The following is a 26,410-nucleotide window of genomic DNA, read 5'->3' on the forward strand; positions in this document are numbered from 1 at the left end:
CGTGGCCAGGTTCCCCGATGCCGGGAATACCGGCGAAATTTCGGAAGTCACGTCGAAGAATGTCGTTGCCCGTCCGTGAAACGACGCGGACGGCGTTCCTGAGTCGAAACGATGGCGTGTGAAATATTTATGACGAGAAATTCTCTCGGAGTAATTCTCTTTGCGAGCTTGAACGTAGGAAGATCCGACTGTGATAGAAAAAAATTTCAGCATCTTCCACAGATGCAAAAGAATTAAACGTGTTTAAATAAATCGAGAAAAATACGCGTAAAATAAATACGTAAAAAATAAATTAATCCTTTTTTATGAAGAAAAACTTTATTCATATTTTCCTGTCAAACACGAAAAAGCAGATACGATAATCTTTCTTCCAATTCTTTCTTTAAAAAAATAATAAAAAAGCAATTTTAAACAAGTAATTAAATATGATATAAATATAGATATGGTACAGTTTTTTATATTAATAAAATATACGCATGCACACAAAATATAATCAAACATATTACTTTCTAAAAGCTTGGACGCTGATGAAACATGGCGTGAAAAATATTAAATCCAACACGAGTCTTCATCTCCATTTCAAGTTGGATCGTTCACCGAACTCGCATCGCGATTTCTTTAATAGCGATTCGACTCGCCAAGATTAATTGTCCAATGGCGATTAATTCGTCCGATGACGAGCCGAGAGTTTCATCTTTTACGAGCATCTTTCGACGGTTGGCACGAGTCTGCCTGGCACCGATCCAAATTGAATCCATTTAAATACCTGGCCATCGCCACCCACTGGCCTGGCGGCCCCCTAATTTCCGATTTTACGATATTCGCCGCAACTCTCGCGCAAGAAACTGTTAATGCATTCGATCTGACATCGATTTAAAAATTCATTCTGCTCTTGGGTATTTTTTTACGGTTAACTTAATACACTTACTTTATAAAATAATCAAAGTTTATTTGAAAACCAATAAGTTGTATTAAAAAAGAGTTGGACGTACTGCTATTTCTTCAATTATTATATTAATTATCATAAATTTTATATATTATCAACAATTATTTATCGTGAAGCAAAATTTGCAAGGAAAAAAAAATCTTTGTCATAAATATTCGCTGGAAACAATTTTACCTTAGTACAATTCTACAATTCTAGCAGCTTTCTGCAACGCAAAAGCGTTTCACAAGCTGGAAAATTTTTAATCTCATAACCGCCGATGCGGTAATGGACTCTTACGAAACTATAATAATGGCGAAAGATGTTCGTTGCTCGCATAAAAGTATTTAAGTACTTCGCTCTTAAGCGAACTAGATCGGAATTTCAATCGGTCACTAATGGATTCTCGATTCCATCCGTCTGTTTTACTTCCAGGTCATGCGAGTCTGAAAGTACCCGAATTAGTATGCCGCTCTAGTAGATTCCAAGTTGGATTAGCTTGAGATATCTATATGCAAGGTAATTATTATTTCTTCGTTATATATTATTATTTTTGTCGTCCAAAATTGATCAACTGTCTTGAAAAAGTCAATTAAATTCTGTAAAATCATATCACATATTTTTAGAAATAGCCAAGATATTTTATTGTAACATATTAAAATTGACAAACTGTCTTTTATAATATTGGTGGATAAAAAAAATATACACATATATGTATAATAATATTGTGGAAATAAGATTATTAAATTATCAATGTCATGAAGCATAAAAATCAAAGTTGAAACTCGAGATAAAATATTTAAATATTTTATGTTTTCGAAAGCTCCTCAAATACACACGTATGCAGGTCATGGAATAAGTAGAAGAGAAGGACCTAAAATCCAAATTTTATTCCCAAAAATATTGTCGAAGAGGATAAGTAGAAGATATATTAGTACTACAATATCAGAAGAGAGAGGGAAAAAATCGATTTAAAGCGATTATATAATTTCGATTGATTCATCTCTAAACGTCGAGAATGGAACTTAAATGATACACGGTATATTATCACGTATCCGGATTAATACGCGGGAGAAAAACATCGACATGGATGACACTAATTCGAAACCCCTATAAATCACTGTCTCATCCTTTCTCTCAGTATTCTGAGGACGAGCATTCTCACGAGATCGGTATTTATAAAGGATGATAAATAATACGGGAGTATAATAAGCGACGCACTCTGCCGCGTCCCACCCCCGTCACCCACCCCCTTGTGTTGCCCGCCATCGTCCGTCACCCTTTCCCTTTCCGGCCGAACCCTCGTTCGATTTCGCCTCGTCTGGATGCAATAAATTCATGTCCGCCGACTCGACGGCTCCGTCCCTCTGCAGATATTTCCCCCCTTGTCTTCTCCGATCCGGTTCCCATTTTTCTTCGCTCGGCAAAGTCGCGGGCAAAGTATCGAACGGAAATAACGGGGCGTCAGGGGAAAATACGACGATATCGATAGAGCGAATGGCCGGCGCGTAAACTTTTGATAATCTTGTAGAAGATGGCTGGAAAAAGTATCGAGGCACGAATCATCCGTCAAAAATTCCTCGTGACTTATTCGCGTCAATTTAAAATTTCTCTTAAAAATATATCAACAATTCGAGATCCAGAAATAACCCTCGTATTTATATTCCACCCTCTTCCGCAAAGCTTGATTCGCGACAATTCATTATTTTCATTAGCGAACCACAATTCAATTAGTGAAAAACAATTAATCGATTGTACATACATGCATACGGAACTTTAATATTTATAATGCATTCCATGTGTGGGGCGTTTGTTCTCGCTATTGAGAGGAAAAAATGGCGAACGAGCCGGTCGATGACCGGCGCCTAGCAAATGGGTCGTAGGGGTCATAAAATCTTATTTGTTGGTCGAATAATGGCGACGCTAAGACGTGGCTGCCCTGTATCGCGCATTAGCCCTCGTTTCTCGAGGAACGGCTACTTACAATCGCTATTGTTCCATTCTATTTATCGCATTCGATTAATCTCGTCTCGGTCTAAAATCTCCTTCAACTCTTCAATCTTCAAAACTTTACGCTACCCGTTATTATTATTATGCTTGCTTTTGCTTCCTTTTTAATATAATTGTACTTTATTCCGTATATTTATTAAATCGTTTATTTACTTGTTTAATTTATTGAAACTAATTTATTTGTTAGTCACCGATGATTGTAAAGCTATAAATAAACCGAAATTCAATTAACTTTTATTTGTATAGCTACACATTTACATCAGCTCATCTATTATTTTTTTACATCCTTTTAATTTTTGAAGAAATTTAATCTAAATTTAATTGTTTCAAATATAAGTTTTCTCGAGTTTTTTAAAAATATTTATATTATTTATATTATTTATTTATATTATTTATATTATTTATTTATATTATTTATATTATATTTATATTATATTTATATATTGTATATGTGCTAAATAGCACCTGTGTATTTTCTATCGGAAGAGACAGTTACGTTTGTACGACTTTATCGTCGTTACGACTGATTGACGTTGCGAACAAGATGAACCAAACGATGTAATTAATTATTTTCCTGGTGATAATTAACTCTGCTTAAACAACACACGCACGCCGACGTGTCGCAGCCGCGACAGCAAAATTAGCACCGCACACAATGCAACCAAAGTGCTCGTTACGTTAGTTTAGTTGATCAGTGGTACTGTATCGTAGGACAATCGATATGATTATCGTCATCGTAAGACCAGCTCCCGTTCAAACCCCTCGAACACAAGGGATCAATCAGACATCAATAGTTAACACTGCGCTTGAAATATTTAATTCGAGTAGAAATTCGAGAAAAAAATAATCGATACCGCGACAGGAAAAAGTGAGCTCGATTAATCAAGCGAGTAAGGGTGACATCCGCGATTAATCGTGTGAAAAAAATGACAGGTATCTGATGAAAATCGCGTAGACAGGAACGTCGCCGTCTAAAAGTATATGTGTTAGCGCTAATTACATGAAATTGGAAATACGTCCTGTGTCCTCTGTAAGATCGTGTCTTCCGTAGCCGCAGCAGCCTCGTTAACCGCCTGTCACGCGATACTGTTGGCTCGGTATATACAGGTTCCTAATATATGCTCACACACGTCCACGTACAGATGCGCCCGTACGTGTTTGGGTACAGGAAACTACGTCGAAAGTTATATCTTACAGTTTCCGGCACGTTATCGCGGAACTTGTATAACGTAACGTACATATATATATATATATATACGTGTACCAGGGGGTGGAAATTGCACGCGCGGGCGCAATATCTACCGGGTGTTCCGACAATGGATATCGTGCTCGTTCGATCGTTCAATTAGAGACCTTTTTTCGCTCTCGGTCTTGCCATTTTCATTTATGTGATTTCAATGTTCTTTTTTTTTTTCACGTAAGAAAAACATGCGAAATGTTCTTACGCTTCAAACTTTAACGAAGAATACCTTCTCGAAAGCAGAGAGGAAATTAAAACAACGCTATTTATGCAAAATTCATGCGGCGAAATAATTTTCTGCGTAGGTATGTGTGTTTGCGTGGAAATAACGTTAATTAAAATTCTGAAACAATATTCATCGTAATTTATTTTAACCCTTTCATACCTGCGGCTTTTCCAAAAGAGATGTGTTTTATATGAAGACAGTTTTATAGGTTTTTGGGGATGCTGATTCCAAATTTACCATCAAAATTTAAATTCAAAATGGCAGATTCAAGCTGGCGACTATGAAAAGCTTAAATATTAATATATTTATGTTATTTATATTTATATTAATACATTTATGTATTAATATATTATTTGTAAATAATATAATATTAATATATTATTTGTTTAAAAGTTATGATTTTTTTCGTAGGTGGGACATATATGTCCCGGAGATAGGAAAGAGTTAAATCGGGAAAGAAAAATCTCCCGCGAGTCTAAAGAATTCATTTTTGTTCTTGCCAAGGGTAAATATCTTAAATGAGAAATTGCATTCTCTTACTTGACGACACTAATTGTTTGCGCATAAATACGTTGCAAATCGGAAACCAGCCGCGCTCACGGCAAAGTTATCAACCTACATTGCGTGCTTGCAGCATTCTGGTTTCGCGAAGCGATGCTATACCGACACACGTATACTATACACACGACGAGGATAATTTCCCCGTAAATACCGAATTTACTCGTCGCTTCAATATTCCGAGATAAGAGAGACGTTCTCCAAGATGTTTCCTTTCTCAGATTCGGTAAGCGCGTCAAATTAACCATGCAACGCCGGAAGCTGCCGAGTTTCGGGCACTAGAAACTTCCGCTAATAAACGTAGAATACGCCGCTAATTCGCATCGGTGACTTAAGAACAAAGGGATCTCTGCCTGGCTCCTAATAGCGCGCATGCTGCATTATGCAGGCTCTAATTTTCAACGGCGTCTTCCGCCCCGGAAATCTTACTCGGACTTCGACGGGAAGTTATATATGGGGAAATTAAGAAGGATTAATCCGTTCAAATCTGATTGCGTGAGTCAATCATACGTCAACAATTTTTCAAGAATGGAAGGACCACAGAAATTAATCCCTCATCTTCCTCAATTAAAAAAAAAATACCTTTCCTAAGTTATTTCTCTATCGCAGGAATTTTTCCACAAGGTTTTCGGTTTTTCTTTCATGTAAAATTAAATAAAAATAAAAAGCAGTAATACAAAAGGGATAAAGAGCTGTATAAAGGAAAAATCAGCAACTGATTCCAATTCAAAAGAAATATAACATTGAAGAAAATGAGAAACCCTCTGAATAGAAAGGTGAAAAGCCACCCTCGCTCTGTCAAGGAATTAGAGCGAAATGTAATTGAAGAAAGAAGGAAATGTTAAACGAAATAAGAAATTATAAAATGGCTCTTCCGTTGCTCATTTTACACACGTACATCTTACCGTTGTAATTTAAATTACATATCGTAAATTTTCGACATCTAGTAAAGATAGCGTACATGTATACATTCCAATTTCGATCCGAGCGAGAAGGGGAGACTCGAGGATACTGGACTTATAATTTATTAGCAGAGGAGGGCTTGTCGCGGTTTTCCACGTTGGATTCACGAAATCTATTCGGCTGCAACGAGCGGGACGTGTCGTTGCTCGGGTCGCCACAGAGGTTGGTAGAGGTGCTGAACGCTTAGCTTGATATTGATCGACCTTCTCCGCCACCCTACTCCCTTTGCAACTCGCATGGCCCCGCCAAGCCACCGCATCTCCGCGCAAAGCAACGCGCCGTACAGTGACGTAACGTCGGGAGGGAAGAGGGGGGTGGGGGTGAGGACAGCGAAACAACCCTCCCCTCTCCGTTTCTATTCCATGCAGCCGTCCCCGTCACCCCTTCAACGAGCGTGCAGCAACAATTTGTCACTCAAAAATTGCTCCCCGGAGAAAAACAGACGAGTCGGATGTAAGAACCAGGCGAGTCCACCCTTTCCAAACAGGAAGTCAAATAATCGAAAGTCGGAATCATTTTGTCGTATTTCCGGAAAAGTGTGTTAGAGCTCTGAAAAAAATGTGATTAGTGAAATTCTTGAAATATTAAATTTATACACATTTCTCTCTTTCATAAATTCTATAAATTTTTCAAGATGTTGGATGAATTTATAGGAGTATAAATCTGTTTTTATTATACATTATTTTTAGTTTTATATTTATATTTTATATTATTAATTAAAAACATACACACGTATTTTTATCGCGGTTTGAATATATATTCTATATTTATATACTATTATTGTATTCTTTCTATTTTCTTATATTTTTACACAGACTACGTTTTCCGATTTGGGAGAAATTCATGTTACGTTACGTAAATAAAAGATATTTTCAAAATCAGGCAAAAAAGAGGTCTGTAAGTAATCTGTAAGTAATCGAAATCACGGATTGGAATGCAAACTGAACACAAGTATATTTATTCCCAGCATCGTCTTATTTACCTAAGCGAAATCGGGAGAGCGCCGCTGCTACCGGATAATCAGAGAAACATCGCTGCGGAAATTATCGCGACAGCGATATTTAATTAACGAGCGACAGATCGTCCTCCCTTAGGAGGGCTAAAGGGGCGTACTGTCGAATATTGTGCGGAAAGGGACGACCTTCCGCAACCTGCAATCTGCAACCGAATGCAACTTCAAAGGCAGCACTCAAGTATCCCTCAGGAGTTGCGAGGTGAACGCGGGTGAAACCGAGGGGAAAAGGGCGAGGAGAGACAGCGTGAGACAGGATACGACAGTTTCGCCGCACGTTTGTTAATTAACGCTAATTAATTAAGGAGTTTCATTGCGTGGAGACACATCTATATCCCGCACTTCAATCTCTTTCAGTTAAATCGAGTTTCGATACTACATTTTTGTCGGTTTACCCGCTTGATTTCTCCTTTTCTCTTTCTTGTAATTTGTAAAAAGCTTCATTTCTTACAAAAGTCGATATTCGATATAATAGTATCTTATTTAAGTGAAGAGAGAGATGAATTCTTTTTATTCCATACATGAAGAAAAATTGAAATTTTAATTCAAGATTTAATTAAGAATATTTAAAGTGACATATGTGATCATATTTCTTGATATTATGGTCGATAAAAAATTAATTCAAGCATTTATCGAAGCATCTGCCATTAAAATTGAAATCGCGGTTTCTGAGACAGCTTATCTGTTAGATACAATTAATTAAACTACGTAACAATTTGTGAAAAGTTTTCATCCAGATAACATGTGGAATAAGGGCATACAGCTCTTTTACAGCTCTTTTATGTATCTTTCACATACTTTTATATCTATACATTATATAGCTTATATACAATAATGAAAATCTAAAGTTGGATACCTTATTCCCTGAGAGAAAGGAAAAGAGAGAGAGGGATTTATTGCAATTGAAATACTGGAGAGTCAAATAATAATTTTCTTTTTTGAGAAAAATGAAATATATAAAATATATCTCGATAAACCTTGAATCTACAACAAAACTAAATAAATAAGTGTAAATCCGATTTGATCTCTCGTTAGCAAAGAAAGATAAGCACGCGTATTCTGTCCAATATCATTTCTCTTTATCCCTTTTTTCTTCTAAAAAAAAAATCGCAATTTTCATAAATGACGCCTTATGGTTGTCAGCTACAGAGTCGGGAACAGCGCAAATTATTACGTTATTTCGCGTTATTTTCCGACGAGCTGATCCTCGAATCGCGCGTTATCGACGTTTCGAGATAAAGCATGCCTTTGACATCGAGGACATACCGGACATCGAGTGTGCTAACTCAAGCGAAAGTGCCGGCCATCGAAGCAAACACGAAGGAATTAATTCCTGACTCATTCGGGGGCCGAGGCCGATTCGTCGGCCCCCGACCAATGCGATTAAATTCGATTCCTTTCATCGTTTAAGCAGCTAGACGATCAGCGTTTTGAACGCAAATTGGAGACCCCCGAATTATTTCGCATTGTTAAAGCTTCGCCGATAGAGCGATCGACATAGCGATCTTAATTAAGCGCATAATTCCACCTTTGATTTAATTTTGTTCGAGCAAATCTTTGTCTTCACGTTTTTTGCTTCTATTATTATTTTTACTAATTAAACATGTGTTTATTAATTTATTTCATTGATTTATTTCTCTTTTTTACACGCGTATATATATTGAATATATTTATAGTTTATTCACTTTATAATTGAATCTGCTTATTTTCATTTTCAAATGTTTCTCGAACAAAAATAAAACTTTTATTCCACTTTGTTTGCGCTTGTTAAACACCGTTAAACATTGAAATATTTAAATATAATAACGTTCTTTTCTTTCTTTTATTCTTACAATTCGCGTTTTACGCTTCCGCTTTCCGCGGCTTTTCCTTTTGTCGCTCTTCAGGCTCGCTTATAAAAGCATTTAAAGTTCACAAGTATCAAACTTACTTCTAGTTGCATCACGATTTGATTTGAAAACCTTTTACACGCGAATGAGACTGATATCGTTAAGTTGTTTATTTTAATTATCGACATTGCGACGCTATCGACCGGAATTCAAGAAATAATTAACTCAATGCTCAATTAATTGAATTATATGCCATCGCGTTTTTAATCTTTCCTTGAAAGTTCGTTTGAAATATAATCGATAATAAATAAGTAGATAATTTGATGATAAATTAACGCATCTTGACAAGCATAATAAATATTTCCACCATCGTTACTGCACAAACGATAATTAATACGTCAGTTATATGCAGCAAATCATAATAATCAACTTATTCATACAATTATCGATTTTATTAATTATCAAATAATTATCTTAATACAATCGATAAGATCAATTTCGTATGCATATTTATTATACACGCGAAAACCATGCCCATAAAAAATTTGGATCCGAAAAATCTTACCGGTATCATTTTCGCCAAGGTTTCTTTTATTCGTTTTATATAAATCTTTATTTCATTTATATATCTTTATTTCATTTATATATCTCGCACGAAATTTTTGCCTGAGATAAAATTCATATCTCGTGTTTGTTTTATCATCTCCTTCGATGAGACGCGGAAAAGTGAATTCCGCGGCAGACGAGGGATGAGCCCTCGTTGAACATTTTATCACCTAATAAAACCATCGCAATTTTATCCGTCTGAGAATCATCGTTCGATGGGCAAGAGGATATAACCATTAGAATGTCACATGAAAAAAAAAACATTGCTAGATAATCATACAGATTTATTGCAGATAAGTATTGTAAATTTAATTAAAAAATCACATCCTTAAAGAGCTTATCTCTCAAATTAAAATAATAAAAAAGGCTATCTTTTTGTTTCCGACAATCATAATTTATAATAAATAACATTTTAAACTTTAAGAAGTTTAAAACTTTATAAAAATATATATAAAAGTTTATAAATATAAAAGTTTATATATATATATATATTAATAATTACTGTGCATTATTAAACAAACTTAAAGCGATATTTTACTGAAGCTTCCGTTTTGAATTAATAATAAAAAACATCTATTTATAACTAACTTTGAATTCGATTTTTATATCAAAAATACATCAATATTAAAAGAAACTGAAGCACAATAACAATAAATAGAAGTTCGAAACCTCACACATATTATTTATACATTATATTTTTATAAAGCCGAAAAATGTTTAATTATTTTCTCCCTCGAATTAACATTTTTATCAAGGGACAAGGAAGTGCAACAAAACACGAGAAAATCTCCGATGTGCAGCAACGACAAGAGTAACAAAAAAATCATTCCCCATCGCGCGCTCGTAATGCAAGCGCGTTAATGAGCGCAATTAATTCGTCTAATTAATAGCCGCGACAGCAGTCGCCACCCATCCCCGTCTCCCAACACCGTCGTTTCTTTTCCTTCTCTCTCCGCGATATTATTTATAGCCAGCGGCATATTATATTCAGCACGATTTTCATCCATTACATCTCGCGGAAGAGACTCTTGCATTCCCCGACTTAAATTTGGTCGCGTTTAATTGCATTTCTCATCAAATATCCTCTTTCCCTATTTCAAGATTATATAACATGTCCGATAACCCGACGAAAATTATACACTTGCGATCGAGACGACGAGAATGAGATTTGTTCAATTCAGGAGAACAGAAATATTTTATCTTTAAGATAAGTCCATGTTTAATATAAGTCTATTTAATGATGTGTCATTAAGCATGTATTAATATATGTTTATTAAATAATTTTGAATTCCTTCCAGTTTAAAGATAAGTTTGAAAATTTATATTGCAAACCACAATCGTAAAATATTAATGTATGGATATTAATTAAATTAAATTACCTGTTTTTAATTAAATTATCTCTCCTCTTGGAAATTGGTTTTATTTTTCTTTTTCAGAGAAGCATATTTTTGTCCGTGTAAATTATTCAATCAATACAAACTTAATTTAATACTTAATTTAGTATATTTAATTTAATAAAATTAATTTAATAAAGCTATTTTCTCTCTTCATTTATTTTGCAATACATTATAACAAATATAATTAAGTTAACTTCTCCATTTGATATACAAAGTATTTTTTATAAATATATAATATCAATTTGTTCATCTTACTATTTTTCATCACATGTATTTTAAATAACAGTATACATCAGGACAGTTTATATAATTGTTCAACCGAGATTCTCTCTTTGTTTGTGTGGAACATCACGTTATACCCTATCAGATGATTTGGAGATGGAGTGAGAACGAGGGACAAGGAGACGTGTTTATTCACCGTCGGTTAAGTATACAGTATTCTAGCCTCCATTAAGGAAATGAATTTCCACCCCGTCTCTTCCGATTCTATGGCCTATCGTCGCTCCTATCTTTCTCTCTTCATAGAAAAACTAGTCGAGCATCCGCGCTTGCACATTCTCGATCTTATCCTCTCGAGACTCCTCGAGTTGTCTGGAATCGCAGATAGACTGCAACATTTGCTGCTCCTCGTCGGCCAATTATTTTCACTAATTAACGAGAAGTGCTGATTATGCGGCTTTAAATCCGAAAAGATGCTACAATTTTTTCAAAAATATCTTGTCGTAATCCTTCATAGGATCAAGAGTATCAAGGACAAAGCTTGTACAATTTAATCTGCAAAAGTTAGACCTTTTTTTTGAAAATAAAAAATATTTCTTTCTCTAAAAACAAAAATATTCTTTCGCTCGAGAGAATTTTTATATACGTTTTAAAGCTGTCTTAATAAATGTTGTTGTGACTTATGACATTACAATTTTTTGCGTGAAAAAAAGTTTATGCTGAAAAAACGATTGTACTATATTTTTATAATTGTAAATTTTTTGATAAGTAAACCTTCATATTGCGCGCAAAAGACGCGATAAAAATATTATCGATGTGATTTTTAAGATAAGATGATGTTCGTGTCGCTAACCCATCCATGAGACTGGTTGAGAAGACAAGCCGTTATCTGCGTGGAAGAAATTGCTTTTGGTTTTATCACGCAGTTGCGATTGATATAGATTGATCATCCTGACCCTCTCGTGGGGTAGATAAATCATTCTCGGGTAGATAGGGTTGAACGATGAGCGTGACTGGTCGCCGAGAAATCTCGAAACCCGCTGCGCTCCGAAGAACTTCCGATATTTTCAGTTTGTACTTACAGGCAAGCGTAATTTTAGTTACATTTCGATCTCATTTTTTATTTCATATGTCACTTTATACTCTTTCCGCTTGTGGTCTTTTAATCTTAATTCGAATCTAATTATTACTCTAATTATTATATTTTCTATCTTATTATTATATTATTTAATTTATTATATTTCTTAATTAATTTTTTTAATTTATTATATTTCTCTAATTTGTCACATTTTTTAAATTTTATTATTATATTATTTAATTTACTATATTTTTCATTATTGTATTCCATTTTTATTAAGTCTATTAATTGATCAATTTTCAGCAAACTTTATTTTTTAATAATTTTATACTCTAATTTTCTATTTAATAATTTTTAATTCTACTTTTATTGAATTTACTCATGTATACAATGTGTTACACACGTATCATCACAAATAAGCGTAATAATGCTCGAAAACAATGTAATCGCTTTCTGAGTGCACTTTGCAAAGTGAATCGTAAAATAAGACGTGATCTTTCAGCTACGACGGGGTCCCGGTAGGGTTTCAACTCCCGTGGACCTCCATTGGAGAGCAGGAGCCTTTGTGGACGTCAACATACTTCGACAAGTTCAAAAAGTCACCGATATACACCGGCCGATCTACTTCCCTAACTTTACCGTATCCTCATCCCCGGAGTACTTGACGAAGCGGAATAAAAAAAAACGCTCGATCGCTTTAAATCACCGAAGAGGATCGAAAAGTTTTTCCAAATGCCCGCCGTCGCATTTAAGAGTACACAACGTTGAGAGATAAAAACTTGGCAGAATAACATGATCAACAAGATTTTTGAAAGAAACAGCTGATCTTTGACATTTCGGTGCATTAATTTCCAAGATAAAGATGTTAATTATCTAACCTATTTATTTAAGACACGTTGTGAGGGAAAATTTTAAATCAGCATTTTTTCCCAAACGATTTAAAATTATACATACGAATTTAAAAAAGTATATGTGCATATGTTTACGGAGGAGGGAAGAAAGTTGTGTTGTTCGTTTTAAATTTTTTGTTAAACAAATACAGGGTGTCCCAGACTCAACGAATCAGCCGTTAATGGTAGATTCCTGAGATCATTTGGAAACGAAAATCTTAATACCAAAATGTTGAGGAATATGTAGTTTCGGCGTTACAAAAGATTAAAGATTACCAATCGGCGCTTACGTTTCTCCTATGCTCAGGGACATAGCGCATCAAGGGGCCCGCGTACAGCGCAATAATATTGATATCGATAGAGGGATGAATATAAAATAAAAAATAGGATTCTGCAGTGAGTGCGATTTTCCATGCGACAGTAGTCAATAGTTTGAACATTTTTATGAAGTCTTCCTCGACATTTTGGTATTAGAATTTTCGTCTCCAAATGATCTCAGGAATCTACCATTAACGGCTGATTCGTTAAGTCTGGGACATCCTGTATAAGAATATAAAATAAAATCCCTAGCATTTTACATGCGAAAAAAAAGATAAATAGAAATCAATCATGAAGGAATAAAATTCTTCTATTTTATAAATAAGTAATCTTTCGAGAGAAGTTGAAGCGAATGACCGATTTATGAAATGTATGAAATCGATTTGCAACCATATAGCACGGCCGTTTAAGGAACACGTTCCTAGACACCCCTCTCCCGCGCCTGCCGGATAGGGATGCGACGATGCTTCTGACAAATGGCTCTGTTTACAATGCGTCTAACCGAGCGATCGTGCACCCTCCGTTAGAAACGTATAATAGAATACCGTCTCACGTGTCGAGATAAGCCCCTTCACCCCTCTCCTCTCGCCAAGCCTTCGATAACCTCCCAGCCAGCCCGTTTCCACCCCTTCCGCGATTCCTAGCGCAAACATCCGCTCGAAAGCGATGATCGATCCGCCTCCACGTGAGACGTCGACCTGCACGTGCAGACCGAAATCATAATTCGCACCCTTCATCCAACGGTATAGGTTAATCCCTTTCCTATCAGTGACGGGGGTTGTTACGAATAACGCGAGAGATATTTTACCTGCAGGATATCCCGAAGCTAACAGATGTAATTATATCTCAGTAAGTGTATTTAACAAATTTAGAGAAGGATCCAAAATTGAGGGAACCAGAGTATCCAAAATTCATTTTAAAATTCGTCTCTCTCTTTCGTTAATTATAAAATACAATTTCAAAATAAACGCGAATGTCGTACAGATTTCTTTAATCAAAAAATGTAAAGCAATTTTGAAAAAAATATAACAAAAATATACAAAAACATGATTTATCTTCACGCACGAACATACAATTATACTTCCAATTATATATATGATAAGAGATTAAAATCAAAAGAACGAATTCTAATCGAGCTTCGAGATACGATGCGGTAAATGGGTATCGATTACAAGAAGTGTGTACGAACCTGTTCTGTTGTTCGTCGACAGTGACGGACGGGAGGGTTGCTAGTCTTCGGCAAGGGGGTTGCTCGCCCTGTCGTGCTCACCGGTCCTCAAACCGCTCGAGAGCGGCCAGTCGATCCTCCTTTGAGCCCTTCGCTAGTCCCGGAACGAGCCCTATGCCCGACTCGCTCGTACTACGCATGCCAGGAATTCTGCAACAACCAGGAGGCATCCTTGTCATTCCGATGTCTGCTTTGCATGCGTATCTTAATACTTACTTAGTGTACAGAGCTTGTTTAAAGGGATAATAAAGACTTTTCTTCGAATTATCAATTGTTTTTCAGCAATCGATACAAAAGATCTTTTAAAATTAAATTTCAAACACGAGAAAATAGATAACAGAATGATTCTTTGGGAAAAAGAAATTGTAAATTTGACTAAATATTTTCAACTAATTATTATTTTTTAATTGAAATATTTAAATATTTAAATACGATATATTAAATCTAACATCTATTTTTTTAACTTAAGTATTTAAATATTTCGATTAAAAAAATAATAATTAGTTGAAAATATTTAGTCAAGTTTACAATTTTTTTTCTCAGTGTAGCATAAAATATAATAATATCAACATATATAGTATAAACGGATATGTAAATAATCAGTATGAATAATAATATCAATTGGAGAAAATTCTTACTTTTAATTAATATTAATATTCTAATCTGATCATTTCTTTTCAGAAAAGAAACCATATTTTATGTTTATGAAAAGCTCATCTGATGTTCATTATACCCTATTTGAAATTCGCTTTATATTTAAAGAATTTAATTTGAAGCATTAAATAAATAAGTTTATTTTCTGTGTGTTCCTCGTTTTCATTTCTTTTCTCCTTGTTGCGCGCATCCTATACATCCTTCTCAGAACTCGAGGAAGCGCAAAGGTAAAGGAGAGGTCGGGGTTAAGAATTTCACTAAATGACATAACTTTTATCGGCGAACATCGCGACTTTGCAAACTGTGCTATTGCGAGGAGAAGCCGACGCCGACGATAACAGGACGACGATGAGAACGACGAGGGCGACGGGGATGGCGCTTTTCGTCTTGATGACGAGAAGGTGCCGGAGGTACGAAGTCGTTTAAAGTTAGACGAGACTTTGACGGCCGCGCACCTCTTCCTTCAAATTGACCCGGAGATAGTGGTGGATGGTGGAAAAATGAGAAGGTATGGTAAGCATAAAGTATTCCGGAGAAAGAAAAAAAAACGGGAGAGGAAGATGTAACTCCGCGGAAACAAATATTCCTAAAATCCTGGCGTTTGATTAAAACAGAAACCTTTTTTTCTGCTTCCTCGCGAAAAAAAAATATTTTAAAAATTTCACTTTTAAGTTCTGTGTAAAAAAAAACAAACGTGGAAAATTTTTAGAATTTTCTGTTTTCTATCCAAAATATTTTTAAAAAACGTGATGAAAGATACAAATATAGAATGCATTTCATAAATATAAAATGTATTTTCGCAAAATTAGAAAACAAATTCTACAAAATTTGCAATTACGTAAAATATTTTTATATTCAGGATATTTCTTGATTACGTGAATGTATTTTTCCTGTAAAAATAGTACAAAAACATTTTTATTTGCTCTTAGAAAAAAATATATTTTGCAAAAATAGTGAAATAAATGTAACTTATAACAATTTCATGAATAACGTTATATAAATAACATAAAAAAGAAATTAAAAAAATATTTTATTCATTTCCATAAAAAATTTTAAGCAAATATGCAAACTGAATAAAAGGTAAAACTTTTTAATAATTTTTTAATATCTGAAAATATTCAGAAATAAAGACGGGCTAAATATAAAGGAAATTTGGTATATTCTTGTTTTAAATAAAAGAATAAATGTAAAAGATTTTATAATATAAGCATTCTTTTAAAAAATCAATCTAAAAAATTATGAAGAATAAATATTTTTTGTTTTATATTCATTATAATAAATTATAATAAATTATAAAATTAATCATGTTTGACATATGCGTACGTGCGTATAAAATTAATAACAACAGAATTATGTATTTTGTGCGCGCGCTCGAGTTACATTTCAAAAAATTATAGCAATATCTCTTATCTGTCAGTCTAAAAAGGGAATTGATGGCATATTCGAAGAAATTCGTTTCTACTTGAACTTTGTTCATCGCAAGGAAACATGACGCGCGATTTCTCGTTTCTGACACCGTCCAATATGGTCGCAGTGCGCGAAAGTTTTAGAATTTTAAACGAAAATACACTTCGCTACATGCTCTCGCAACATTACTGAAACAACTGGGAAGACAAAACGGACTTCGGAAGGCTGGCGATGGCCAAAGTGTCGGGATCTGCCCGTCTCTGCTCTCCTTCCTCTCGCATTCTTCAAGAAGAACGACCAACTTCCCTCGCGCTGTGAGGGACTGTGGCTATGTCGACTACGAATCCGCGAATCAAACTTTTTAATGGAAAAGCCGGCTCGCCGGAATTATTTTTCGGGAACAGAGACGTCCTGGGCTTTCCCATCCACTTTGCTCGCCCTTCCGGCCGACAAGAAGGGGAGGTGATTTACATCGGGGGTGGTTGTCGCGCCCCCTCTTTCCCGTCGTCCCTCACCGGCACCGGGGATATTACCCCTGCAAGATGCGCCCATGAATCATTATGAAATATCTTCGGATAGCTGGGGAAACTCGCGACCTCAATGCCATTAGCGGCGGGGAATTTAGGAAAATTTGGAAAAAGGGATGAAAAAGCCGGAACCATTTTTAAGAATCCTTTCCCCTTCCCGTACCGCGTGTCACGCTATCATCTGACTATCGATAGAATGCAATTTCTTGTCTAGCTACTTTGGAGAAGTTACATATTTAATTGAAATCTTCATTTTTACAATATTATCTATTTAAAAAGTGAATGGATTATTTTGCTTCTCTATCTCTAGAAAAAATTAACCGCAAAGTTTATTCTTCTTTGTACTCTATCAAGTTCAAATCAAATTTCTTTATTATTATATTTTCCTTAATTCTCTTTTTATTTTTGATAATAAAATGAATTTTTTCTCATCAAAATATACAATACTTATGTGCTTTTTACGCTACTATATATCCTGATAAAATTATTACTCAAAGATATTATTAATATTTCTTAAAAAAATAAACAATATACGATTTCTATTGTTCAATGTAACATTTTAATAATAAAATAATAATATAACTGATCTTATTAATATTAGATTAATTTCTCATAAGCATCGATTATTAAAAGTGCATGATTAATACACACGTAATAATGTATCACACATACATACAGATTTTTATATTGTAAAAGTAAACTTTCCATATGTCTCTTAAAAATTAATCACATTTAAACAAAACTTAATTATTTAATGAATAATTTAATTATTTATTTAAATGCAAAATGCGAGGGAAAAGTCCAATAGATTGCAATACAGTGCAAAGTTGGAGGACTCTTTCGGTCGACGTTTAATTTCAGGACGAAAAGGAGCAGAGAGCAAGGAGAGGGAGAGCAAAATGGATCGGGCATTTGAGAGATATAGGCATCCGCGTTGATATGTGTATACATGTATGCATTATGGCCTGTATGGGTGCACGTGAACTTAGGTAACGCGTGCGTGTGTATCGAAGTGTATATATCGATTTCGCGAAAAGGGGTCACCACCGCGCTACTTTACAGCATACTAAATCAATTCTTCCGTGCGCATCGGCCGTCGTTATACTTTCTTAAAGTTACGAACATGATGCCGAGGAAAAGCGCAATCGCGAGTCATTGAATGCATTTGTCTCTATGCTACTCTCCTCCTTCCACCTCCCCCTTTTCTTCGATTAATTCGCGCATTTTTATTATCTATATGTCTATCCTCTTTCAATTTTTTATATTTCAAAAATATTATCCCCTACCTCTTCGCAATCTGTCTCTCTCATGTTGTTATTTTTATTATTGATTGAAAAAAAAATTTATGTAAAATTATATATATACATATATATACGTATATGTATATTATTTTACATAAATAATAATATATAAAACATTTATACTATTATTAATTATATGAATTAATTATATAATTATATAAATATATAACTGTATAATTATATCTTATATAGTAAATTATATAATTATATAATTTACATTTATATAGTTATTATAGTAATTATATAGTTACGTAACATTTCTCATTAATAATAGAAATTATGAATTAAACACTTATGAAGGATCTTTTAGTATAAAAAATAATTTTTGTCTAAGATATTAAATAATAATTTGTCAGCAATATATATAGTTTTGCAAATAAATTTATTCTTTTTCACATAATTATATACATACATGTATGTATATAACATTTTATAAAACATTATAATCTTTCCCTCTCTTTAACTTCTATATAAATATACTATCAATAAATAAGTTTTATTTTACTTCTGTCCGAATTTCAATAATACCTTGGTTATGAATACCTACTGTTATAAGAATTATATAGTTAGAAATACTGGATTTTCCGGAGATCATCTTGAATCCTAATCTCCAGTGTTTAATTTACACAAAATTTATTCTGTACTCATCCTAGATTACAATGTATTCTACTTCGTAATGCAAAATTTTAATGCGAAAATTTACATTGTTCCAAACTTTTAAAAGCTAATATTTTGTTATTTAATTTTCATATCTTAGTAATCTTAATTCTAATGAATTTAATAACAGCTAAACTCAATTTTTATATTGTGGTTTAGATATCTGGGCGATGATCGTAAAAATATTTCATCTAGTTATTCTGTATACACATGTCGGTATTTACCTTTCAAAATGTTAGTGCCTATTTCATCATGTGAAAAAATACATTTGCATTAAATTTTAATATTCTGATAATTTAGACATTCTGATGCTAAACAATGCAATGCTAAATCTATACTTTTTACATGCTAAAATATTTTTAAAATATTTTATTAGTAACATATATTCACTTCAGTTATATATTATCAATAGTAAATTTTATTCTTACCGCGTGGTTTTTATTTTTATGTCGCCACCATCAACTTAGATTTCGTGGCGAATACTCAGGAGCCTTAAATCTATCTTTATTAAAATAAAAAAAGAATTAGAATATTTTTTCATTAAATAAAAAGTAAAGTAAAATTAACACTTCATATTTTTGGCATGACTTTTTTTATTTTGATCTTTACTACAGCTTTTTTTTGAAATGTATTAATAATTTTAAAAGTCTTTCTTTGAGAAAGAGAATCAAGACTCGTACATCGAAATTCCGTAAATGGGCTGCTAACTTTATGAGGGCTGTGGATCAGCCGCGATAAACGTGCATTCTGTTTGTGACTGTCACGAAACTTTCCGGATTTCGGCTGAGCAGCGAAAAATTTCTCCGGATCCCAGAGGAGGATGCTCAAAATTTATGCCCCCTTTCCCCCTTTACTACTCTGCCTTTCGCGCCAAGCGCTGGCGATTAATTTCAAGCTCTCGCTTTTCAGCGCATTTCGGATGCGCCTCTCTAATGGCGCCACAAATCACCACCGTAATGATCCCGATGCTAAAAGAAGCGGGATCATCGCCACTTGAGTCTCTTTTCTCCCATCTACCTCTTCCTTCATCTTCGGCATGAAATCATCCCATCAGTTATCGATTTTCGATTGAAATATCATCTATACACGGTCCATTTCAAAAGAAACGATTCAAATTGTAATATCAAATTCTTTAGCCAATTTAAAATAGATTTTCTTCACGAAAAATTTCGAGAACAGGAACTTATTACGGTTTTAAATATGCAGTCTTAGCTATATATCTCGGTAAATAAATTTTCAATCAAAATATTGTAAAAGTAATATTAACTTAAATTTATATATGAAAATTTAGTTACAATCAGAGCGTTTATATTTTTCATTTTATCTCTATTATAGCTAAAGAAATCATCTATCAAAAAGACATATCGCATAGAAAAATTGATCTATTAAAAAGATTGTATCATAATTATTATGATTTTTTATCCTTTATGCTTTTATTTTTATGTATTATAAACAATATTAAATTTATTTTAAATTTTACGATTAATATCTGTTCTAAATTAATATTTTTTATATATTATTAATATTTTACATTGACGTTTTTAAGAATAATAAAGACAGTTAATGGTATAGTTTCACGCATAATTTAATTTATAAATTTGCCTTTAATATCATATTTATCTTCGTGTCCTACATTAAACAGACCGAAAAGTCTGACTAATTATTTATGATTAATAAAATAAATATATCAACAAACAAATATTAACGAGACCGGTGGGAATTATACGGTAATTAATTCCACTGATACGAGCTTGCTATTTTGGAAGAAAGTATTACTCGTTAATTATACCACAACAATTTATTCTGCTATATTTAACTTCTGTTTTTTGTTGCGAATTATAATATCTGTTTATATTTTCTTCGGTTTAATTAAGTTCTCTCTATATTTCCGTCGAGTTTATTCTATCCACATAAATTAAAGAAAATATATAAAATAAATATATTAAAAGAAAATATAAGATATAAATATATTAAAGAAATATAAGATTAAATATATTAAAGAAAATATATAAAATAAATATATTAAAAATCAGAAAATGACTAAAAATTTTGTTTTCCAGTATTCTCTTAAAATTTAAATGATTCTATGATTACTAAATATATAATATATTTAAAAAAATATTCCCTTCTCTCTCAGATCTCTCAAATCGAGCCTTTGCGAATTTCGTCCGAAAGACGATTTCTCTCTCCGTCACGCTTATCCATCAGCGAGGGGAAGCAGGAGAAGAGGAAGGATGCGGAAACGGATGCGATGGCGTGTGCATCGCGGGTAGTTTTCATTTTGCGAACTGAATATGATTTGCCGTACGAACGAGCATGTAGGTTAGCGCTTTCCCGAGGCTTTATATACCGGCTGTATGGGGGTGAGAGATGGGACTGCAGGTTGTGCCACCGTTTCTGACCCTCCTCCGACTCCTACGCTCTTTCACTCCCGCCACGCCACCCTCTCACCCCTTCCTGCCATCTTCCCGAGGGAAATGCTAAAACTTAAGTTGCTGTTTATTTCGTAACACGGTGCTGCCGCTTTCACACTTTTCGGTACAAAGTTCGTGACTGCCTTAGTTATTATTTCCAATGCTTTAAAATCGCAAAATGGGGCGTGCCGTTAAAAGAAATAATTATAAGAGAATCTATCATTGACATAATAAATAAATCTGTCTTTGAGATTAAATTTATATATTCCGTGTAAACGTTAGCATTTCCTCGATTTCTTCGTTAAATTTATATATTCCATGTTAAACGTTAGCATTTCTTCGTTTGAGCGAATTCAAGCGATTTTTTTTAAATATTTAAAATATATAATTATTTTTTTGTACTAAATAGATATATTATATAATTATTTTATAATAATATTATTTCATAATAATTATTTTATTATATAATTATATAATTATCTTTGTTTCTAAATATTTAAAATAGATATATAACTATTTCAAAATATTGACGACTTGTGTACTATCTTTAAAAAAAAGAATATCAGTTATAAAAATTTATTATTATTCTTTCATGTAGAAAGAAAAAATTGCCGCAAAAAATGATGATTGCATTGAAATATTATATCCCCGAAATACGACAAAATAGCTTATCGATGTGCGAAGATAATTACATGCCATGTTCTTATAAAGATCTTTATGAGAATCTCTTAAAAGTTCTACAAATAATGTCAATATTGCTACAAATTTTTCTCGTTAAAATCAAACGATCTCTTCATTGATTTATCGAAATTGCTAGTTTATGTCGTTTTCGTATCAATATTAATAATTAAATTTTCAAAGCCTTGTTTCTGGAATTGCAAACAAGAGAGCCGGTCTTTTATTATATTTTTTATATTAATTTATATTAATTAATTTTATATTAATTTAATTGGTAAATTCATTTAGATGATTTCATTATATTATTCTTTTTCAATTTTGTAGACCAATTTATTGTGCAAGCCGAAAATTCATTAAACATTTCATTAATCAACAAAATTATATTTCGCGTAATATAATTGATCTATAATTTAAAATATATATAATTAATAAAAAACAGATATTATTAACAAATTTTTATTATTATTCTTATAAACCACAAAAAAGCGAAATGATACTTTATCGATGCCTACAGAAAATAAAGCCCTTTTCAAAATAATTCAATTTATGTTTCGCATACTTTCTGCGTAAAGTCCCATTCGATCAATCCTCGCACTTATTTTGATAATACAAAATGGCGTGGCGAAATACTCACATCTCGTGAAACGGAGAGACCTGGTCCTTGACGCGTAATCCTTCGAAGCGAGGAAAATCGGCAAAACACGTTTTCCGTAGCACTAGCAATTAATCTCACACAAGACTCGTACGAAATATCTAAAACTACTCATCGGTCCATTGCCGAAGTCACTCGATCTCCATCGTTCCTGGCGTGCCCGACGCCTATCAGTCTAATTCTCGGCCATGTCCTTGAAAGAAACGTTACATTTGATAACTTTCTCGGACGCTATTCGTCAGATTCACCCGCCTTCCATGAGGAACCACCATCGTTTGTCGCTCCGTAAATCCCATGGATCCTTCAGCGATCATCCCGCTCCCACGAGTCCTTCGATCCTCGTAAGATTCCTCTTCCCGAAGGCGGAGAATATTCGTCTTTCACTCTTAGAATCGCGAGGAGGGATCTACAATTTTTGTCATCACGCAATTCTTCTCGACGAAGAGGATATTTGTCAAGCGACTCGTGATGTTTCTCGACAGACGCACGAGTCTTCGTGAAGAACAAGAATCAACGATGCGCAGAGGACATTTTTCAAGCAAACAGAAACATTTTTGGCGGCACGAGAAAGCCCAATTTTTTTCTAGTACCAGGATGTCTTTTTCTCTGGAGGAGATGAACATTTCTCGCGATGCTGAATTTTCTAAGCTACTCAAAGGGAGTTTCCCAAAGCGATTCGAGCGAGCGCTATTTTGCGATTCAAAAATAAATCTTTGGTGGGAAAGTGCGATTTTTCCCTACTAATTTTGACGCTTCCGTTGAAGGACACAGATCTACATCTTGCTTTTCCGCAGAATCTTATCAACATCAGCACACGATTCTTCGTTCCTAAAGACTCCTGCAGGTTTCCTTAACATGCGAACCATCATCTTTCCTCAGTAATTGATCATTCGATGTCGGATGTAAAGCGACGTCAACTCTTTTCGAGGACCTCCTCAATAATCAATCAAATATTATCTCAAGTATCCTGTATTTCCTCGCTCCATTTAAGGATTCGCCTCTCGATGTACAAATCTAGCCTTTCCTACTCTTCAATGATTCCATTCGCCAAATGAACCGAGATCAATTACTTCCTTGAATCAGTCTTAAGTGTCTATGCAACATTTCTCCGCTATTGACGTAGAGATCTGCCTTCCTGCCCGCATGACACTCCCCGATAAGTATCGCAGCACAATTTATCCTTCATCAACTAATGGATCCGCGCGTCTCCTCTTCCCGCATGATGATACTCCTCAAAAACTGCACCGATCCACAAAACTAACCCGCGCACTGCTCCCCTTTACCGCCTAAAACCTGGACACTTTTCACCTGCCTCAATAATACAGAGATCCACGCCGCAGCCCTCACCGCACAGAATTCCGCGACAATCCATCCGAGCGCACAATCTCTTCTATCTCGACGGATTAAATCCACGCCTCTTCTCTACGCGATCCCCCTCGTCAAATATTAATCACTCGGCGCACAACTTTTCCTCTCTTCCTCTCTCGCTCTTTCTCTCATTCTCTCTCCTTCTCTGTCCCTCTCGAGATCCAAATCCACGCCTTTCCTGCCCCACAAACAAAGTTTCTTCACCAAGTAGCCATATCGCGCACAAAAGCTTTCCTGGCCAAAGGCAGAGAACGCTCCTCAGCCTTGGCACGCGAATCTACGGGCCTCCGGGCGACGAGCAGAGGAGAAATTCGAGCGGAAGCGACGCGGTAACCCAGTTTCCAGCGGGAGAGCCGCTCCTCCCGGCATGCAGCGCATAAAAATGGCTCCAGTCCCAAGGCGTCGGGGACGTCGCGACGTCCTAGAACGTCCCAGGGTTTCCCGAAGCGCCGAAACGCTGCCTGCTTCGGGTGACTCCTACACAAGCGACACCGATTCTCCTCCGGAAATCACTCGCTCCACTTGGTCACCGGGAAGCTTATCGTTGCAATAGCGAAATGGAGAGGAAGGGGAAGGAAGAGAGAGAGAGAGAGAAAGAGAGATAGAGAAAGATAGATAGAGAAAGAAAGAGAGAAAAAGAGAAAGGAGAGAGATTACTCCGAAAGTCGGACGTCGTCTTCGACGAGTCGCACGGACGTCCCGACGCCTCCACCAGAGAATAACCTCCGCGCAGCCAAAATGGTGGACGGCACTCCCGAGGGTAGATTGACGTTTCGCTCCGTCTGATTCGGCGCCGCTCGATTCCGTTTCGGCCAACGTCAAACCTCCGGCGATCCCCTCGTCGACCCGCACGAGCCTCCCCTTGAAGACACCGCTCCGCGCCGCGCGGGGAAGCTTCCGCAGGGAGATCCACCCTAGACGACGTACGAGCCTCTCGAAATGGACTTTCCGCACCGCTTCCGCCCCGCGCGATTCCACTCGGACGCGCGCGCGCGCTTGGCCGCGCGCGGCTACACTTCCGCGGGGACGCTCAGCGTCGGGCGCGCTCCACCTGACCGTCGTCGATCGCCCTCAGCGTCGTGGATGGACCCGTGGGGCAGGACAGCGTCGGCAGGATCCTCGCCGAGAGCATTCCAGGGAGGGTGGACCGCACACGCCGCGCCATCTGACGCTCTCGCGGCAAATGCAACCCCTCGTCATGGCCGCCGGACCAACCCCCTCCGAGTCAATAATAGGGCCAGAGAACGCGGATACCGCGGCCGCAACGCCTACGCGACGTCATGGATAACGGCGTCATCCTCCGGAGGACGTCGCGACTCGTGGTCTATTTAAAGAACGCCGGACACCCCGTGGCCTACCCTCGCCCCCTGTCTCCGTGTGCGCGCCCCCGTTTCTCCTTTTTCCCTTTTTTTTTCTTCTCGCACGCGATCACAACGCCGGGGCCAGCCTCTCCGAGGTGTTCGGGCGACTGCGCGATTTGCACTGAATGCATCCCCGCATGGGAACCAAGAGGGTGCGAGTGGTGACCAGGAATGTGACTAGAAATTTCATGGTCCGAGAGAGCGTCTTCCTTTCCGCGTTTTTTTCATTTAATCCATTAGCCATATTAAGAGGAGTTCCGATACCACGCGTAAAAGAGAGCCGAGGAAGCTAATTGAAAAATATGACAATTCCTTGCCTTTCTATTCACTTTTAACGAATTTAAAATATATGCGTTTGTACAAGTTTTCTTTTCAACTTTTTATCCCAATTGTATATTATTAAATAAAAGATTGGTACAATGAAATATTTAAACATTCAAGATACCTTCACATAATTTAATAAAGTTTGCTCATCACCTGAGTTCTACGAAAATTAATGTATTATACGTAATGCACGTAATAATAATAATGATATAAAATGTTCTCTCCTTAAGAGAAAAAGATTTGCAGCTTCATAATATATTCAGGCGAGTATTCATAGAGTGGATTTTTTAAAATGAATATTCTTACTCACGTAATTTATTTTAATGTAAATTTGTACTTTCCCAAAAAAAAATAAAAGTATATTATGTATATATATTTTAAAAAAAGTTAATATTTATACATTATTTTAGATAAGTACACACACACACACAATTTTATATCAAATTAAAACTCCGAGAGAAAAGAAGAAATCTTTCTTTTATGAAACACAAAAATAATATAAAAAATAAAAAATAAATATTTATGTAAATAAAAATAAAATAAAAAATAAATATATATGTAAAAAAAA

At 35.3% G+C, this 26,410-nt stretch overlaps 1 protein-coding gene across 5 annotated transcripts in view; it reads right to left on the reverse strand.

Moving 5' to 3' along the window:
• The window catches only part of Rho-5 (rhomboid-5), a 79,875-nt gene that overhangs the window by 49,876 nt on the left and 3,589 nt on the right, over positions 1 to 26,410 (reverse strand). For 4 of the 5 annotated variants that reach the window (XM_083095477.1, XM_083095476.1, XM_083095478.1 and 1 more), the window contains exons 1-2: positions 22,772 to 25,711; positions 14,461 to 14,649 (exon numbers count right to left, since the gene is read on the reverse strand). The gene's annotated coding sequence lies outside the window, so the exon portion shown is untranslated. Of the gene's footprint in view, positions 1 to 14,460; positions 14,650 to 22,771; positions 25,712 to 26,410 lie in introns of those variants that run through there. The other variant, XM_083095475.1, reaches the window with a different exon arrangement.

Source organism: Camponotus vicinus, unplaced genomic scaffold (assembly GCF_025532165.1).
Source record: "Camponotus vicinus isolate PSW18456_S1 unplaced genomic scaffold, iyCamVici1.0 SCAF_3, whole genome shotgun sequence".
Classification (NCBI taxonomy): Eukaryota; Metazoa; Arthropoda; class Insecta; order Hymenoptera; family Formicidae; genus Camponotus; species Camponotus vicinus.